The sequence below is a fragment of the Dermacentor albipictus genome, chromosome 2 (assembly GCF_038994185.2).
Source record: "Dermacentor albipictus isolate Rhodes 1998 colony chromosome 2, USDA_Dalb.pri_finalv2, whole genome shotgun sequence".
NCBI classification, from domain to species: domain Eukaryota; kingdom Metazoa; phylum Arthropoda; class Arachnida; order Ixodida; family Ixodidae; genus Dermacentor; species Dermacentor albipictus.
This window is the reverse complement of record NC_091822.1, coordinates 61,196,248-61,214,051: the sequence shown is the minus strand read 5'-3', so window position 1 is coordinate 61,214,051 and position 17,804 is coordinate 61,196,248. Positions and strand designations below refer to the sequence as shown.

At 44.3% G+C, this 17,804-nt stretch overlaps 1 long non-coding RNA gene across 2 annotated transcripts; it reads left to right on the top strand.

The window, feature by feature from the left end:
* The first annotated feature begins 1,522 nt into the window (after positions 1-1,522).
* Positions 1,523-16,833, top strand: LOC135909055 (uncharacterized). 2 transcript variants are annotated; one of them, XR_010566545.2, is made up of 4 exons: positions 1,523-1,970; positions 10,465-10,584; positions 13,723-13,942; positions 16,613-16,832. It is a non-coding gene; the product is annotated as an uncharacterized lncRNA (long non-coding RNA). The 2 variants fall into 2 exon arrangements; XR_011511749.1 differs by lacking the exon at positions 1,523-1,970 and adding an exon at positions 2,930-3,143 and having other exon boundaries at positions 16,613-16,833.
* The last annotated feature ends 971 nt before the right edge of the window (positions 16,834-17,804 follow it).

The following is a 17,804-nucleotide window of genomic DNA, read 5'->3' as shown; positions in this document are numbered from 1 at the left end:
CAGCTGCTTTGTCTGTGTATCGCACATTGGCTTAAGCTCGTGATATCCACATACTTCTCTCACATATACAAAATAAAGTTCTATGTAGTCCTCAGTGTTACAACAAAAAATGAAAGTAAACAATCCGATCGTGGAATTATGTTTATTACAGTGATTCCTACGACAGTTACTGACAAGTTGACAACTTGAACTGGTCAATCGGTCCATAGCCGCCTCTATTTTTCAAAAATAAAGGAGGCTATGATCCGTCATGGCAAGGAATTGTATGTATACATAAAAAAAGGGGGGTATGTATGTGTGTGTTTGTAGTGGGGGTATAGGATTAGGGCTGTACGAAAAAATGTACCAACACCGTCCTCTAGACCCATTCCGTTGAGGTACCGTAACAAAACGTATTATGCATAAAGTTCATACAACCAACTCTGATATTACTACAGACGCCAGGCGACGCGAGCTACATTTGTCATGATGCATTCGCGACTGCACCGGATGCCCTCCACATTATTCTCGTTAATCGTGCTCACTGCGCCGAGGCAAAAGAAAGACCATGGGCGCAGGTGCCTTTAAAGTATCTCGACCTTGCGAGGCACGGCTGCGCGTGCCTGGGGAGCTGTCCGTGCGAACACTCCCTGGCACACACCTGCCTTGGCGGCCCCAACCTACGTACCGTTCTGCTTCGAGCTTTGAACCCCCCACTGTCCCTCGGGTGCCCTGGAGTTCCTGCGCCGCCTGCTCTACTACCATCTCAGGTGCTCTCCTGAGACTTCCGTTTGTCGGTTACATGTGCCCTACAGCTGGATCATTACTTATAATAATAAAAAACCCGATCTATCGTCACGACGATAGATCGCGAAAGCGGCTTTTGCAACATACCGCGCCCGTGCGAAGATAATTACGGAACGCCAACGAGGAATCTGACCACAGCTTCCAACTCGTAACGTCGTCGAGTGACACTCCTGCAACAGGCGTGACCGCTGAAAACCGCATACCGCCAGAAGCTTGAACAGGATCATCCCTCGGTTGCATAACTGCCAGCTCTACGGCCAACATGGACCACACCCACACCATCCCGCAACATAGAATAAAGAACCGACTTATGAAGCCCAAACACACGGCTGCACGCACACATCACAACACTTCAAGCGAGACGCCACGCTGCTACGCTGCTACTGTTGCCGGATTAAAACTGACTACTGTCACCAAGTCTAGCAAGCGTCTCAGGAGCTGGCAACCTCGGCGCGTAGCAACATGGCGGCGCTCTTGAGGTTCCCGATTTTAATGCATGGGCCCTATGGGTAGCTTGTCCTCTAGAGTCAGTATAGTAACTCTATGCACTTTTCCGGCCCAGCTTTTCCTCTAGAGTTGTTCTACTAACTCTATGAGAAAACCTAAAGCGTTGCCAGACGGTCAACTGCCTCGACGCTCAATGACTCAACAGTGAAACGTTAGATCAGCGTATCCAAGAGGTAGGTCTGGAAAATGCATTTTATATTATTAGGCAATAGTGTGTGGCTCACAGGGCCGCAAACATTTATTAAAGTTTTGTTTCAAGCTTTTGTTATGAGTTTTTAAAAAAATAATTTTAAGCCAAACACAGCCATATCTAAAAAGTGAGCAGGAAACACTGATACCATCTCTTTCGTTTGCGTATAGTTTGCGTCGTGTTTGCATTTTTCCGTCGCCATTTCGTACGTATTTTTGTTAGTTGCCTCCCGTCAAGTTGGTTCTTTATTTTATGTTCCGGCCTCGGCACGTGCGTTTGTTTGCTCGGACAGCTGGAGCGTAAGATGTCTCACGTCCTTGCGAAGTGAGTTGACGATAACAAGTGGGACGTGTATCCCGTGAATGCTTTGGCCGACACGGATGTGGCCTTCCGTCTCATATCGCAGCAGGGGTCAATTAAAGAAGTATTCAACTCATCAGTTGGAAAGAAGGAGCGCCACGGGACCCGGCAGTACTCCTTGCCTTCGGTGAGTACATCTCGTGTTTTTTGACGGCTGTCCCTACTAAAGTAACATATTTAACAGGGAGAGGCGAGCTAGTTGGTGGTCGATATTGGAATGCATCATGTAACCGCGAAAACGACAACGGACGATGAAACATCCGCGCCTGTCCTGTGTGTTTCTTTCCTCGTCCGTTGTCGTTTGCGTGGTTACATGATGCATCCCAACTAAAGGCACGTTACACGGAACCTGTCTCAGAAAAGTTTATGCGCTGTCCAGGTTGCCGGTGTAGCGTGTTGCACGTACAATCAATTGATCACTAAGACACGGAAAAAAAACATCTCATAGCGAATATGATCGACGCGACCAGTTTGTGTGCTAGACCTTGACATTTTTCATACGTATGCCCGAGCAGCGCAATGTAATACAGCCTAGCCACAAATTCGTGCCAGCTTGCCCGCTTATCAGTCATTCTGCTCGATATTTCAGCAAAGTTCTGACTGGTGTCGCATAAAAGTCGCGGGCCGCTTTTATCGTCGCGACGAGAGATTGGAGAATTTTTACAAGCACTGCTCCCGGACGGGACATGTAACCGGCAAACGAACGCTTCAGAAGAGCACTTGATATTATAACAAAAGAGGCGGCGCAGGTTCTCCAGGGCACCCAAGGGGTGCGGGAGGATCAAAGCCGGAAGCAGGGCGGCCCGTGAGTTGGGGCCGCGGAGGCCGAAGCGTGTCAGGGGCATTCACACTGCAAGGCATTCGTATTTCGAGCTGCCGGTCTTCTACAGGTGGATGGTCACGCATTTATGAAAAAGAAGTAATATTTATTTATTTACAATATCGCAAAGACCCCAGTAAAGGGATTTTACATGAGGGGTGGGCTATTTACAAATGCATTAAGTGTTATATACAATTTTTTTTATTACTGTATTGAAGTCGGTGCTACTGGAGAGGAGCGCAACGTCAGAGGGAAGGTAATTCAAATCTTGCAATGTTTTGACAAAAAATGAAGAAAGATTCACAGTGGTTCGAGCAGATGGTGGGTATACAGCTGTTTCGTGATTGGTGCTGACTTGATGGCAGGAGTACAAGGTGACGTGTGATAAAACTTGAACAATAGGCACAGACGTGCTATTCTGCGGCGTGCTGAAAGACTTCCAAGGTTTGCACGAGATTTTAGTTCGGTGAGACTAGAATGGTATGAGCATTCTGAGAAAATGAATCTGGCTGCATGGTTCTGTACAGATTTTAGCATTTTATTAGGGTTACTTTGGTGAGGGTCCCAAACAGTACATGTGTATTCCAGTTTGGTCTGATTATTGTGTGATAGGCGAGAAGTAGGACAGAAGGATGTGGTAGATAAAGGTTACGATGTAAACAACCAAGAACGCGGTTAGCTTAATTAGTAGTGTGCATTGTATGAAAGGACCGTGTTAAATGTGATGACAAATGAACACCTACGTACTTGTACGCACTTACACATGAAATTGTGAAGTTATAGATCAAATAATTCAGTGATGAGTAATATTGCTGGCAATGAAAAGAAAGTAGTGATGTTTTATTTGTGTTTAGTGACATGAGCTACTCGTTGCACCAGATTTCGATCCGTTGAAAGTCAGACCGAAGGGAGTGAATGTCAGACAGGTTGTTAATTGGACGATATATGTAGCATGCAGTCGTCTGCAAAAAGTGTGATGTTAGAAGAAATATCACTCGGTAAATCATTGATATATATTAGGAATAATAGTGGGCCTAGGATCGTGCCCTGAGGCACACCCAAGCTGACAGGAAGGTAGGCAGAAGACTGTTTATTGGCGTGCACGAATTGCTGGCAGTTAGTTAGAAAGTCACAAATCCATTCAAAAGCAAAAGAATTAACGCATGAAAGTTTTAGAAACGGGCGTTCATGAGGAACGTTATCAAATGCTTTCTCGAAGTCCCCCCCCCCCAAAAAAAGGACACACACTCACACGATATATCTCACGTGCTCCTTTCTTCCGCATTCCAAAGAAAGCCTGCGAAATATAAAAAAAATACCATGTGACGGGGCAATGGTGCACTGTTATTGTGTTGCTTGCTCTCAAGCGTGCGATGGATGAAGACGTCGGCTGCAGCGAGACTGGCCCGTGACAGGGCGTTACGTCTGGTGTAGGTGTCTGGGCGTGCGGCTTTTATCGCATGACGGCACAAATGCGTGCTGCTGGCTGAGCGGTGCCGAAGCGATAAAGCATCTAAGGAGACGAAAGAGAACAAGAAGATAGCTTTATTTCTTTTTTATTCTTGAAATGGACACGAGCTGGCGGCCTGTCGATGGAGTGTAATGGGGTTGGGCGGGGAGGCGGCGTTAGGGCCGGAATGATTTTGCAGTGACCTTCAATCCAAAAAGTGCCTTTCGATTATAATGCGTGTTCGAAGAGGTCACCATCTCATAGGCACATTTTCCAAGCCGTTCTTGATCATGGTATCAGGGATGGAGTTGCAAACTTGTCTTACTTTTTCTTTTAGGTTCTCTGATGTTGTAGTTGGTGTCCGGTATACTTGATCCTTGATGTAGCCCCAGAGAAAGAAAGCAAGGGAGTTAAATCTGGCGACCATGCTGGCCAAGCAATGAGCCCATGCTGTCCAATACACTGCTGCGGGAATAATTCATGCAGCCATTTGCAAGCTTTGGTGCTGCCATGTGCATGAGCACCATCATGCTGATACCAAATATCCTAGCCAATGGAACTCGGCAAAGAAAATCCTCAGGCGCCCCATCAAGGATGTCATTCATATGTTTCGCCTGTAAGCATGTTATTAAAAAACAGGGGGCCAATGATAGTGCCACCGTAAATTCCACACTACACGTTAACCGACCGCTGATATTGGTAATGTCTTCAAAACCCAGTGAGGGTTTTCGTTGCTCCAATAATGTGTGTTGTGGATGTCCACGTGGGCATTACATGAGAAGGTAGCTTCATCAGTCCACAATGTTTTGTTGGCAAAGCCCGGCTGAAGATAATCTTCCACCTTGATTATAATCCAGTTTGCCAAGTGCTTTCGATTTTTGAAATAGCGGGGCTCCAACATCTGGTGCAGCTGCATGTGGTATGGATGAGGCTGCCTCTTCTTAAGTACTCTTCACATTGAAGAATTTGGCACTCCAGCTTCAGCACCCACACTACGAGCGCTTGCATGTGGGTCTGAAGAAAACTGACACAGTATCTATCTCCACGTCCTCGTCCAGGATTGAAGATTTATGTTGCTTCTTCGTAAAAGTCCCAGTCTGTCTCAGCGTTTCATATGCATGCACAATCATCATTGAGCTCAGATGCTTACCTGGATGCCAGTGTGGAAATAGCTAAAGTGCCCGCCTTCTATGTCCACTTGACGCACCTAGAGCCAAAACCATATCCTCCCTTTCCTCATTGGAGTAAGCCATATCCGCTGCTCAACGTTGGTCACAGCTGAATAGTGTTGCTGTAGAGAACACGCAGGGATATGTGTGCCTGAGGAGCTCTGGATATTGGGGGCGAGCTCCACCACTGGAAAAGCTCATGCCACCATCGGCGTGACGTGACATATGAGAGGTCACGTGAACACAGTGGCCGCATCGGCTGCATTGGAAGCACCGAAGCGAGCTGAAAATGAAAGTTTAAAGTGCCACCTGTGCTACAGTTCTGATTAAGTGGTGAGGCTTTACCGCTTGACAACATTTGAAAGTACTCTAATAGGTAGTGGCTGCCTTTGGAAGCGTGCAGCAAGGTAGGCTGCTGCTCGGTGCCGTTGTGCCGGACGTACGCAGTGGAGCCTGGTGTCAGCCTTATTCACACGTAGCCACAGAACAAAGAGCCACATGAAGCTTGACTTGCGAAACTTAGAAGTGGCAGACAGCCATCACCTACAACTCCGGTATGCAGCAAACAGGTGCGAGGAAGATTTCTGCTATGGTGTCAGGACTGCGCGATGTTCGGTGAGTAGCAGAAAACGCACACCGAGACGCTTGCCCGCGCCCACTGCCTAGCTAATGTCATGACGGTTTTGGTCTATGAACTTGTTGACGCTAGATACTGGCAAGTTCACTGGAACGGAAAGGGAGCGGCAAGAAGCACATTAAAAAAAGGCATGGCATATGGTCACGTTTGTGTTATGAATTATTGCACTGGATTACGACGAAGAAGCACAGGGAAATCGCACGCTGAGAAGACCGATAAGCATACAGTGCGATGCAACTTGAGAAATAATATTGGAACGTTCAAGAATTCAGAAGACAAAAAAAGATTTAATCGTTGCGATGGCACATCACAGTCACCTTAGGTGTCGAAATCTCTATCACAAAATTATTTTTGAACAGTTGTGATAGCGTCCATGCAACAAAGATTGCCATTGTACTGTAAAATGCTCATATGCTGCAGCCTAAAGCTCACGGCACGGTGCGAAAACGCGCTCACAGCGAAAGCAAAACATTGTTCACAGACATGCATGCAGACGTGCAGTCGGTCGCCGCGAACCCGTGCGATCGCTGCATTGAGGCTTCATTCTGTTGTGCCCCATTTGGTTACACAGACAGCCCACTATAAGAACATATTTCGCATAGTTTATTCGCAGCATTTGCCTACCTTTCACGCAATTAGGGAGACTCCATCCTGGCGACCGCGTGCAGTGGCGCTCACTGTACATATGTATTCGGCAAAGAGATAGCGTCTGTAAACGATTCTGTGCTTTCAGTTTGCCCAAGATTATTATATCGACAGTCAAAAACTTCCCTCGTTGTGAGAGTACTTACATAAATGTTGAGGAGGGCCGCCACGTGGGGTTTTTTTAGCGCTGTAAGCGAAACCTGTGAGGAGCGTGCCGCGTGATCTCATACTACGCAAGGGAGGAGCTTCTGACAGATGGCGACTCCGTAAGTCCTCGCCCCCAACATTGCAGTTCGCTGGAATTGGTTCAGACGAGGTACATAAGGTATGATCTACATCCGCTAAACTGGAACAGCCTGTGGGCGCACTCTCTCGGGGACTGACACGCTGGTGACGGTGCACAAGTGTGAAGCCAGACGCGGCCACCCGATACTGCGACCACAAAGTGATGTGCATCCGTGGGGTGCGAGATAAAAAAAAAAGTCTGGTAGACAGTAAGTGCGAGAAGGAGAGCAGACGGGGCCAGTATGGAAAGAGTTGCCTGAAGAATACATGTGTAATCTTCCTTGAATATAGCCAAGGTTTTTTTACCATTAGTTAGTTTTGTCCGCATGCGACTTATCCGCTGTTATTCGAGCCCTAAGGTTTAAAATTGTAGCATCATCGTTCAATTTCAAAACTTTTACAAGGTCATTTGTGTATAAAGGCAAAATTCCAGCAGCAGTAATTGCTTTCCATCATTCCCACGCACTTCGCCCTTTCCTTCTTTCAAGCAGAATCAAAATGGTGCTTTCATCTTTTCTCTTTTGTGGCCTTAGATGCTTTATTGCTTTGGCAACATTTGGCCAGCAGCATGCATTTGCACCGTCCTGCAATAACAGCCGCATGCCCGGATACCTACACCAGGCATAACACCCTCTTGTGGGCCAGTCTCACTGCAGCCGACACTGTTCATCCATCGCACGCATCAGAGCAGCACAATAACAGTGCACAAGTACCCCGCCACGTGGTATTTTTTCATATGTTGTGGGCTTTCTTTGGAACGCGGAAAAAGGGGCCATGTGAAATATACCGTGTTGGAAACAATTTATTGAGAGGTTTCTGTAAATGCTCTACAACTTTGCATCTCACACTTGAGGTCTGCAGCCAATGCTTAAAAAGTTGATTAATTAAACATAAATAATCCGTTAGTTAAGGGGAAAATAAAAAAACAGCCTGAGTAACTCTAGAACAGTGCCAACATTATGAATTTGGTTCAACTTGCGTCCGGAGTGCCTTTCATTTTGAAAACTTTGGCTCAAGCTATGTGGGACAAGCTGTATATATAGTACAGGAGGGAGATTGAAAGGTTAGATGACATAGCTGGCTGTTCATTACACTATTACCAAAAAAGTTGTTTGTAAATTTAATAACTAACCCTCATTTATCACTAGTTGCGAATAAGCTCATTATGTAAACTAGGTTGGTACTTAACCAGACTTACTTAGTCAAGACAAGCATGGGCCGGTTTTTGTAGCAATGCCTTTTCCCATGGAGGAAAGAAACAAAGTAGGAGGGCTTGACGTCACATTTTTGAAGAAGTGACTAGCGCAAGGGTGGACATGAGACAATGAGACACTAAAAAGATGACAAGGACAAGCGCCTGTCCTTGTCGCCTTTTAGTGTCCACTCTTGCGCTAGTTACTTCACCATGGAATACCAACTAGCCCGGTCTCGCACCCCACATTTTTGAAGCCGGAAATGCAGCCATGTTGGTGTGCCATCTCCCTTTGTGCCTCCACTCAGTTCGCCAGAACAGTTAGGCACGAGCTTTGAACTTGCATTGCTATGAGCTGCCAGAAGTGTGTGCTGCTGATGCGCATCAGAACAATGCCTGTGAAACTTCTTGATCAGTTTTAGTGAAGCAGACGCGATCCTGTGCCCATCTGGGGCATGTTGAAGAAGATGACAAAGACCTGCACCGCAGATACTTGAGTACGTCTGTTGCTGACACTTGCACTCACAGACCCAAAACATCTTTCGAGCTTACACACCTCGCTTCAAAGTCAGCTTGTCTTGCGAACATAATGTGCTGCGAGAAAGACGCGGGTCGAACAAGCTTATTTCACTTTTCAGAGGCCTAGCACAGCAGCGAGAGCTTAAGGGGCATGGTTGCTATGGCAAGGTTTTCATTTGGGGCACCATTACCAGTGCTGCATTGCGAAAAACAGCATGCGACTTCCGTCACACTACCTCCAACACGTCTGTGTTGGCCGGCGCCTCTCCTACGCTCTCCTTCCTCCATGCCTTTTCCCGATAACAATGCCTTTCAGTGTTCTTCGCTTTAGTGAGTGGTCAAGCGAGGCTGTGTATCAGGCGGAGCTTTAAAAGAGGCCACTCATAAATGCGAAAAGCACTGAAAGGCATTGGCATCGAGAAAAGGCATCGCTACAAAGTACTGGCCATGCTCGCCACTTCTTTCTGTATAAGTAAATACAAATAAAAATTGGCTCACAAATGTACAGGACTTGACACAGCATAAGAATTGGGGATAAGAGTTAATGGAGAATAGCTTAGTAACTTGCGAATCGCTGATGATATTGCCTTGCTTAGGAACTCGGGGGACCAATTGCAATGTATGCTCACTGACCTGGACAGGCAAAGCAGAAGGGTGGGTCTAAAAATTAATCTGCAGAAAACTAATGCTTAACAGTCTCGGAAGAGAACACTAGTTTACGATAAGCAGCGAGATACTGGAAGCGGTAAGGGAATACATCTACTTAGGGCAGGTAGTGACCGTGGATCCGGATCATGAGACTGAAACAATCAGAAGAATAAGAATGGGCTGGGGTGCGTTTGGCAGGCATTTTCAGATCGTGAACAGCAGGTTGCCATTATCCCTCAAGAGAAAAGTGTGTAACAGCTGTGTCTTACCAGTACCCATCTACGGGACAGAAACCTGGAGGCTTATGAAAAGGGTTCTCCTTAAATTGAGGACGATGCAACGAGCTATGGAAAGAAGAATGATGGGTGTAACATTAAGGGGGATAAGAGAGCAAGTTGGGTGAGGGAACAAGCACAAGTTAATTACATCTTAGTTGAAATCAAGAAAGAAATGGGCCTGGCTAGGGCATGTAATGAGGCGGGAAGATAACTGATCGTCATTAAGGGTTACGGACTGGATTCAAATAGAAAGGAAGCGTAGCAGGGAGCAGCAGAAAGTTAGGTGGGCGGATGAGAGTAAGAAGTTCGCAGGGACAACATGGCCACAATTAGCACATGACCGGGGTAGTTGGAGAAGTATGGGAGAGGCGTTTGCCCCACAGTGGGCGTAGCCAGGCTGATGATGATGAAGCAAGTGATCATTGTTAGCATTGTGTTCAGTGGGGCTGGTTGGTTCATGTTTAGAATAAAGACAGGGACAGCACATCACGGAGTACAGGACAGCGCTCTGTGCTGTGCTCTTTACTCGCTCGCCCTGTGTTGCGCTGTTCCTGTTTTTATTCTAAAGGGATCATTGTCTGTGTTTATATATTTTTAAATAAGGTTTCCATTGAAACCGTTCAACGGTGTGGAGTAAACAAAAATATCGGCACATCTGAACATTCGAATATTATTCATCAAACAACCATGCAGGCTGACTGATCACTGGTTGTCCAGTTTTAATCTTTGAATAAGTTGGGAATCAAGCAACCGAACAACTGGTATTGCCAAAGGCCTGATTTAATGGTGCTTTTATAGTTTGTCAACTACCATTGGCAATATTGAATTAAGGCGTGTTTGTAAGAAGGCATTATGTTGATAACTTCGATGACAGTCTGTGAAAATGCACTGCCCACAGATAATTTTCGTGCGCGTGATACTGCTAAACCAATTGTTCTTGTATGTCTTTAAAAAAATAGATGCTTTCTTTTATTTCAGATATCAACCCATGCAGCACCTGTACTGTTCAGGTAAAGGCACTTCAAGAAGAAAATCGGGAATTAAAAGATGAAGTGGAACATATGAAGCGGATGGCAGAAAAACACGATTACATTTATGGTAAAAAGCCTTTAAACATATGTTGCCACAACATTATACAGTCAGCAGCTGTCCTAACCTTGGTGCTTGACCACCTGCCATTGCTTTTGAAAAAGTTGAAGACCCTTCAAAATAAGAAAGAAGTTAATTTCATGAAACATGTTTTTCAACGGAAAGGTTTTTGCTTCCGTTATTACCATGTGAACTTGGTCACAAAGTGCCAAACTATGTCATAAAAGGCGCTGGTAAGAACACTCTTCCTTTCCTATGAAAGCACAACAAAATTTTTCAGGTAAATGAAGAGAAAGAAGTTTTACACCATAATGCATTCGTCGATTATCAGCCATTTCTAACATATTTATAGGCCATTGAAAGGCAGTACAATGGCCTGTATTTAGGATTTTTTCCAGTAAAAGCTTAAATTTTGCATCAGGCAAATGGTCAGGACCTGTACAATGCTGAAAAAAAAATGCTTGGACGGAATATGGTACAATAGTGTACACATGTGACGACCATTCAAGAAAGCTGATACGGTGTGCTAATTTAACAATGAATTGAAAAATATGCAAACACTGCCTCTTGTGATAGCTCATTGTGTTATTAAACTGAGAAAGCTTTGTTAGAATAATTTTTTGCTTAAAGGGAGAAAAAAGGATATTGAAGTGCTATTCCACCGATCTCAAAATGTACAATACATCTCACTTCAGGAAGCCTCTTGGCGCCAAAGACGGAATGCATGGATACGAGCGCTCCTGTGTCAATAAATAGAGGTTAGTCTAAACTGATTTTAAGGTAATTGCTTCATTGCTAGGGTGGTTATGAGCCTCTTCAGTCAAGCAGGGCTGCTAGATTACTTGTGTTTACCAGCATGTCACTGTCTGCTAATTTCCTGCTTGGTGCCCTTACACAGCATTGGGCAGTGCATTGATACCGACGTATTTGCTACCCGACTACTTGTGCCAGTCTAGTTAGAATTGGGCAGAATGCAATAAATAAAATAATAATAATAATTGCAGATTCTCGTAAATATCAAACGAGTAAGTTGGTGGGAATGAGCTGCCCAGGATGATGAGCCGGCCGTTAGTAGACAGCGACATGCTACTAAATACACGTAATCTAGCAGCTCTGCTTGACTGAAGAGGCTCGTAACCACCCCAGTACTGAAGGAATCAACATAAAATCAGTTTGCACTACCCTTATGGCACAGTAACGCTCGTGTTTAGTACTACAGGCTCAATATATAACAAGAGATCAAAGGACGAGAGAAAAGAAATAAAATGTGCATGCATCCGCTAGCACAAAAACTTGGAAAAGGACAGCAGAAGCACAATGAGATAAACAAAGTGGCGAGTGATCGCTTTTTCATTCTGCGTAACTTGTGCATTTATCCACTTCCAGTTTCATTTCACATGCTGCCATGGCTCAGTGGCTGCATTTTGACTGTGGTGCAATCCAAAAGCACCTGTCTGTTGTGATATACTAAAGAACCATAAGTGATTGCTTTCATAATTTCGTAACCAACTTATTTTGCAGAAGCACCCAAATTAGTCAAAACGAACTAAAACGGCACTTGGCAAGGTTGTAAATCAAGCCAAACAAACAGTTGGACCTTTTGTTGCTTGCCCAAAGGTGTATATATCTATCATATCCTCTGTCTTAGCTAGCTAACATAAATGCATGAAATGGTACTGTTAGAAAAATGAATTTTTCGCACTATCCTTAAACTTGTTCTCTGCAAGCTCCAAGTCTCTTCAAGTCAAAGGCAGGAACATGCACATTGGTATAGCAATGCATCATCAGAAATCGCTGTTTATTTAAAAAGGCAGGATGACCTCTCATTGATAGGCTGCATTTTTCATATCAATTTTGTCTGTGAAAGCACACATTAGGGTTGATGCCTGAGGAAACTTGTCACTGTCTTCACTGTAATTATGCATTTATGTTTCTGGCTAGAAACGTCATTTATAGTCCTAATATAATGTGTGCTGTGTAGCATCCATGTCTGAACCTGTACTTACTATTGCCAAAAAGCACTCGTCCTGTCTCCCTTTCTCATCCGTGTTTTCTTCGATGAATTCATAACAGTGAGCTTGCGTTTGAATCCTTTTAAGCCACTGATAACTTACACCATCACCAGACAGTAACTTTATTGTCATGAGCTTGTACAATTTCACTTGATGGAGCTCACTTTAGTGTTACATGACAAAAAAGTGTCACCTTATATTGAGGGCTATGGTGCTTATCAGAGTAGTATGCACTTGAGCTTTTCCTGTGCCTTTATGCTGTGTGTAGATGTCATAAATGGATATGAAAGTGCCAGAAAAACCAAACTTGCCTCCGGTGGGAGCCAAACCCACAACCTCTTCACTACAAATTGCGTTACCGCGGCAACTGTTCCAACTTCTAGATTCTTGGGTATTTTGTTTATGTGTAACTGTGGGTGTGTTAGCCAGTTCTATTCATGCCAATCCATTGGACGTGGACCATCCTTTTGGCCAATGGTGACGCATATGTGAACTTTATGAGCAGGCAGCTGACCAATAAACTCTTGTATGCTATTTGAAGACATCAAACCTGCCTTATTCAAGACCCTCATTATGAAATTAAAGACAAAGGGAACTGAGGGGCCCAATTTTGTTAAACACAATCATGTGAAACCAACAGATAATAAGCCAAATAGAGCATAAAGGAAGTTATCGGTATTTTTTTATTTAAGTGTAGAAATGATAAAGCAAAATGATAGTCGATGAAAAACAACTTGCTGCTGTAAGTCATGTCAGTAACTGCTGCAGGTTACCGCATTGTTTCTCTCCTTTAAACTTAGCTATTTGTTCCTAGATGTGTCACCCGCTGTGGTTGCTTAGTGGCTATGGTGTTGGGCTGCTAAGCATGAGGTCGCGGGATCGAATCCCGGCCACAGCGGCTGCATTTCAATAAAGACAAAATGGAAAAGCGCCAGTGTACTTAGAAACAGATGTTTAAAAACCCCAGGTGGTCCAGATTATTCAGGAGTCCCCCACTACAGTGTGCCTCATAATCAGATCGTGGTTATGGCATGTAAAACAGCATAACTTAATTTTTTGTTAGGTATGTCATTGCCAGCAAATTCTGAATCTTACTCTGCAAAAGGTTAAGATATTTTTTTTTTCATGTTCCCAGGTGGACATTGGGGCCGGTGTGAGTGTTGAACAAGGCACCCTAGAGAAGCTATGCTGAGCATGCGAAAGTGGCCTTGGCAAATTTGCCAGGGCTCTTTTGTGGAATGTATTCACCCCTGAGGAGCTACGGGACGAACCGCTCCTGGGTGAGAAGAGCATCTTGCACTTAAACCAGCCATTCAAGGAGGCCTTGGACCCTATTCGTATCCGAGCTGTGATTGGTATGTACGTCAGTCCTAGTGGTACAACTCCAAATTCCAGTCTTGGAACATTATTTTAAAAATTCGCATCTCCTCGTGCGTTACTTAGCAAGAGATATGCGCCAGCACAGCAATATTAGCTTTTAGTTTGACTGGTCAAGCTCGGCACCACCAGGTAGCTGGACCGTACAGAGCGATCAGGCCACTCACGGACGTCTAGGCTAAAAGCTCCTTATCACAGCAATAGTAGCATGGAGAGGATTTAGTGTACGCCTCCACCTATCCATCAAAATCTCCAAATCTTGCCTGTGGTTAACAGAAAACCAAACACGCTTGGCATTGCGACAGAATGCTTGCAACACATGCTGCTTCGAAAGCTCGCTTGGGATCGACTGCCAGTCAGCTGGCAGAGAAGTTTGAGAGGCTTGGTGCGCTGGCTCAAGACAACTAGAAGGAGATGACAGGATGTCCCATCACGATGCAGAGCCAGTGAAGGCGGAGCTTAGCCTGGCGAATGAGTTGGAGAAAAAGCATGGCTATGGAGGTGGGTAACTTGTAATTGGCTAAAGTTCTCTTAAAGGGCCCCTGAAACAGTTCGGACAAATTTTGTAGACGCGTAAGATACGGCTAAAGTTAATCATTCACACCACAATTTGTGTGAAGCCTTGCTTATTAAGAGAGCCACTGACGATTACAAGTTACCCTCCTCCGTAGCCATGCGTTTTCTCCTCAACTCGTTTGCCAAGTGATCAGGGCTAAGCTCCGCCTTCACTGGCTCTGCGTCAGGATGGCACGTCGTGCCGTCTACTTCCAGTTCTCTAGGACCCAGTGCGCGAAGCCTCTCCAACCTCTCCACCAGTTGCTTGGCAGTCGACCCCAAGCGAGAGCTATCGAAGCAGAGTGCATTCTGAGCAGTCTGTCGCAACGCCGAATGTGTCTGGCATTCCGTTAACCACAGCTGAGCGGACTGATTCGTCTGCACGGTCTAGCCACCTGTTGGCGCAGAGCTTAACCAGCCAAACAACGAGCTCATATTGCTCTGTCTCGGCGTAAAACAATTTAAGCATTTACAAAAACATGTTAACGATTACGCTCGTGCAAAATATTTACACCAGCAGTAAGGAAGAATACACTTTGTTACTGTTACTGTTTTTGGTCAAGCTCTGTGCCATCAGGTGGCTGCGCCGTGCAGTTTGCGCTTCTGCTCATCCTGTGAAACGGCACAGTCAAACGGCCAGGCCCTGTCTCCTTGTGCTTGCATTTACACAAATACCGGACTCGCGAAACACTATTGTGGTTTTTAGTAATCCTCCGGTGTAAAGTGACGGCTGCAAACGTGCAAATCCTGGCGCCGATTCGATATCGACAGTCCGACGCACTGCAGCCACTTCGCTCGTCTGCTGCCTTGCAGAGGGACATGGTGTCGCAGCTTGACATTGCCAGTTACGTTTTCAGCCTTCAACGTAACAAAGGCGAATCGTGTTTCTTGCGAAAGGACTGAGACCGACAATGACTGCGGAGCTCTCGTAAAAATGGAGCACGTTGCAACACAAGCAGATGACACTTGCTGTGCGCCAGAAGTGTAGTGACAAATTTTTCTTGTGCATTCTTTTTCTGTTACTTTCTTTTTATAGAAACAAATTAACTAACATTCCAACTATTAAGAACAACATTGGTTCACCATAAAGTTAAAAAAATTATTGATGAAGCGCGCTGGGCGGTCAGTCGGATAGCTTGCCCTACCAGCATCATTAGGACAGTTTACATCAAATGGTTAGATGCGGCTGAAAATTCAGCCGAGTGGTGTGCTGTGATCGGCAGCAATGTAAATTTTTGAAATCTTATAATAAATTATGTACTTTAACCGGAGCACCTACATGTGTCAAATAATGATCAGAAGGACCTATCCTCTAATGGCTCAGTATGTTTGTACAGAATCATCAAAATCATTTCGGGGTCCCTCTAACGTAAGATGCTTTACACAGATTGTTGTGCGAATGTTTTACTGTAGCTGTGCCCCACGTGCCTACAAAATTTGTCCGGACCATTTCGGGGACACATAAGTGTGTCTTAGCAACAAGGCTGTATGTCAACGCTTATTAGCCTTCATATAGCTGTGATACTTTAGTGTTGCTATCATTGCTTCCACTTTTGGGTGAAGCTTCAACTGTTTTTGTCATTGAAATTCATTTTTTCTGATTGCCCGATAATTTGATAAGGTTTACGCACCCTTTTGGGTAAGAGAAATTTGCTGTGAGGATAAATGAATTTATAAAAGGTCAAATTTTCATTCAACGAAATTTTTATACAACGAAGTAAAGTGCTGGTTTTACTGGCTTCGTTATAGAGGATTACCTGTACGTGCAAATGAATTATATAAAATTCCAATGAATAGCTGCTAACACACTGACCTGTTCTTTATGCATGCCAAAGAGCTTGGTGCCAGTACTGAGATGTTTATCTTCATTCTGCCTCTGCTCTTTACAATATTGTGGTGCACACTTGATAACTGCAGACCCTGGCTCAAAGTACACAACGTAGCTAAATTACTCTGTGATGATGTTTTATGACTGACACTAGCAGTGTGGCCTGCACTTAAACATAGCATAAGGCTTCAATTTGTTATTATTTTATTAGACAGCTAGAAAATCCTGTATGCATCGGTAATCTTATGCTGTATTTCTTTTCCAGACTACACATGCTCCAAGTTTCCCTCTGCCAGCCTCTCCTACATAAAGAACATCATCTCCCCAGTACTGGCAAGAGAAATGAAAGAGCCTGAAGCTCAATAAATTTGTGGCCTATTGTATAAAAGGAATGATTCACATGCTTTTTGTTAATCACGAAGTTGTTTCTTTTCATAACACCACAGGGAAAGAGGCCTTGCAATGGAAAGCTAGAAAATGCACCTTGAAGATGTCCCGAGGCCAAACCATGCCTCAATGGCGAATATCAACATTAGTTAATTTCATGTTGCATTGCACCTTAAAATCCATAAATTTAATATTGCATTCCACTTTACAATCCATAAACTTAATGTTGCATTCCACTTGAAAATCCATAAACTTATTGTTGCATTCCACTTGAAAATCCATAAACTTATTGTTGCATTCCACTTTACAATCCATAAACTTAATGTTGTATTCCACATTACATTTCATGGAAATACAATTGTTCGTCCATGGGAATTCCATAGAAAGTCAAGGCAATAACTGGTAAATGAAATTACAATGGTTTCACGGTGGCCACTTTTCAATGCTGGTCAACAAATCTGCAATAGTGGGACAATGATATTTCAACAAAAATTTTGTTGATTGAGCAATAGGACGGCAATGGAATATCTACTAAAATTCAACACTAATTTTCATAAGGGTTAACAGAGAGAGTGTAAGAGTGGGGTTGAATATTAATATGCAGAAGATGACGATAATGATAAATTGCCGAGCAAAGGAACAAGAGATCAGGATCGCCAGTCGGCCACTAGAGACTGTGAAGGAGTACGTTTACCTAGGTCAATAATTCACAGGGAACCCTGATCATGAGAAGGAAATTCACAGAAGAATAAAAATAGGTTGAATTGCATACGGCAGACATTGCCAGCTCCTGACTGGAAGCTTACCATTATTATTGAAAAGTAAGGTGTGCAATCAGTGCATTTTGCCCGTGCTGACATATGGGGCAGAGACTTGAGAATGAGTTAAGAACCGCGCAAAGAGCGATCGAACGAAGATTGCTTGGCATAACGTTAAGAGAGAGAAAGAGAGCCGTTTGGATCAGAGAGCGAACGGGTATAGACGATATTCTAATTGACATCAAGAGGAAAAAATGTAGCTGGGCAGGTCATGTAATGCGCCGGATAACTGTTGGACCATTAGGGTTACAG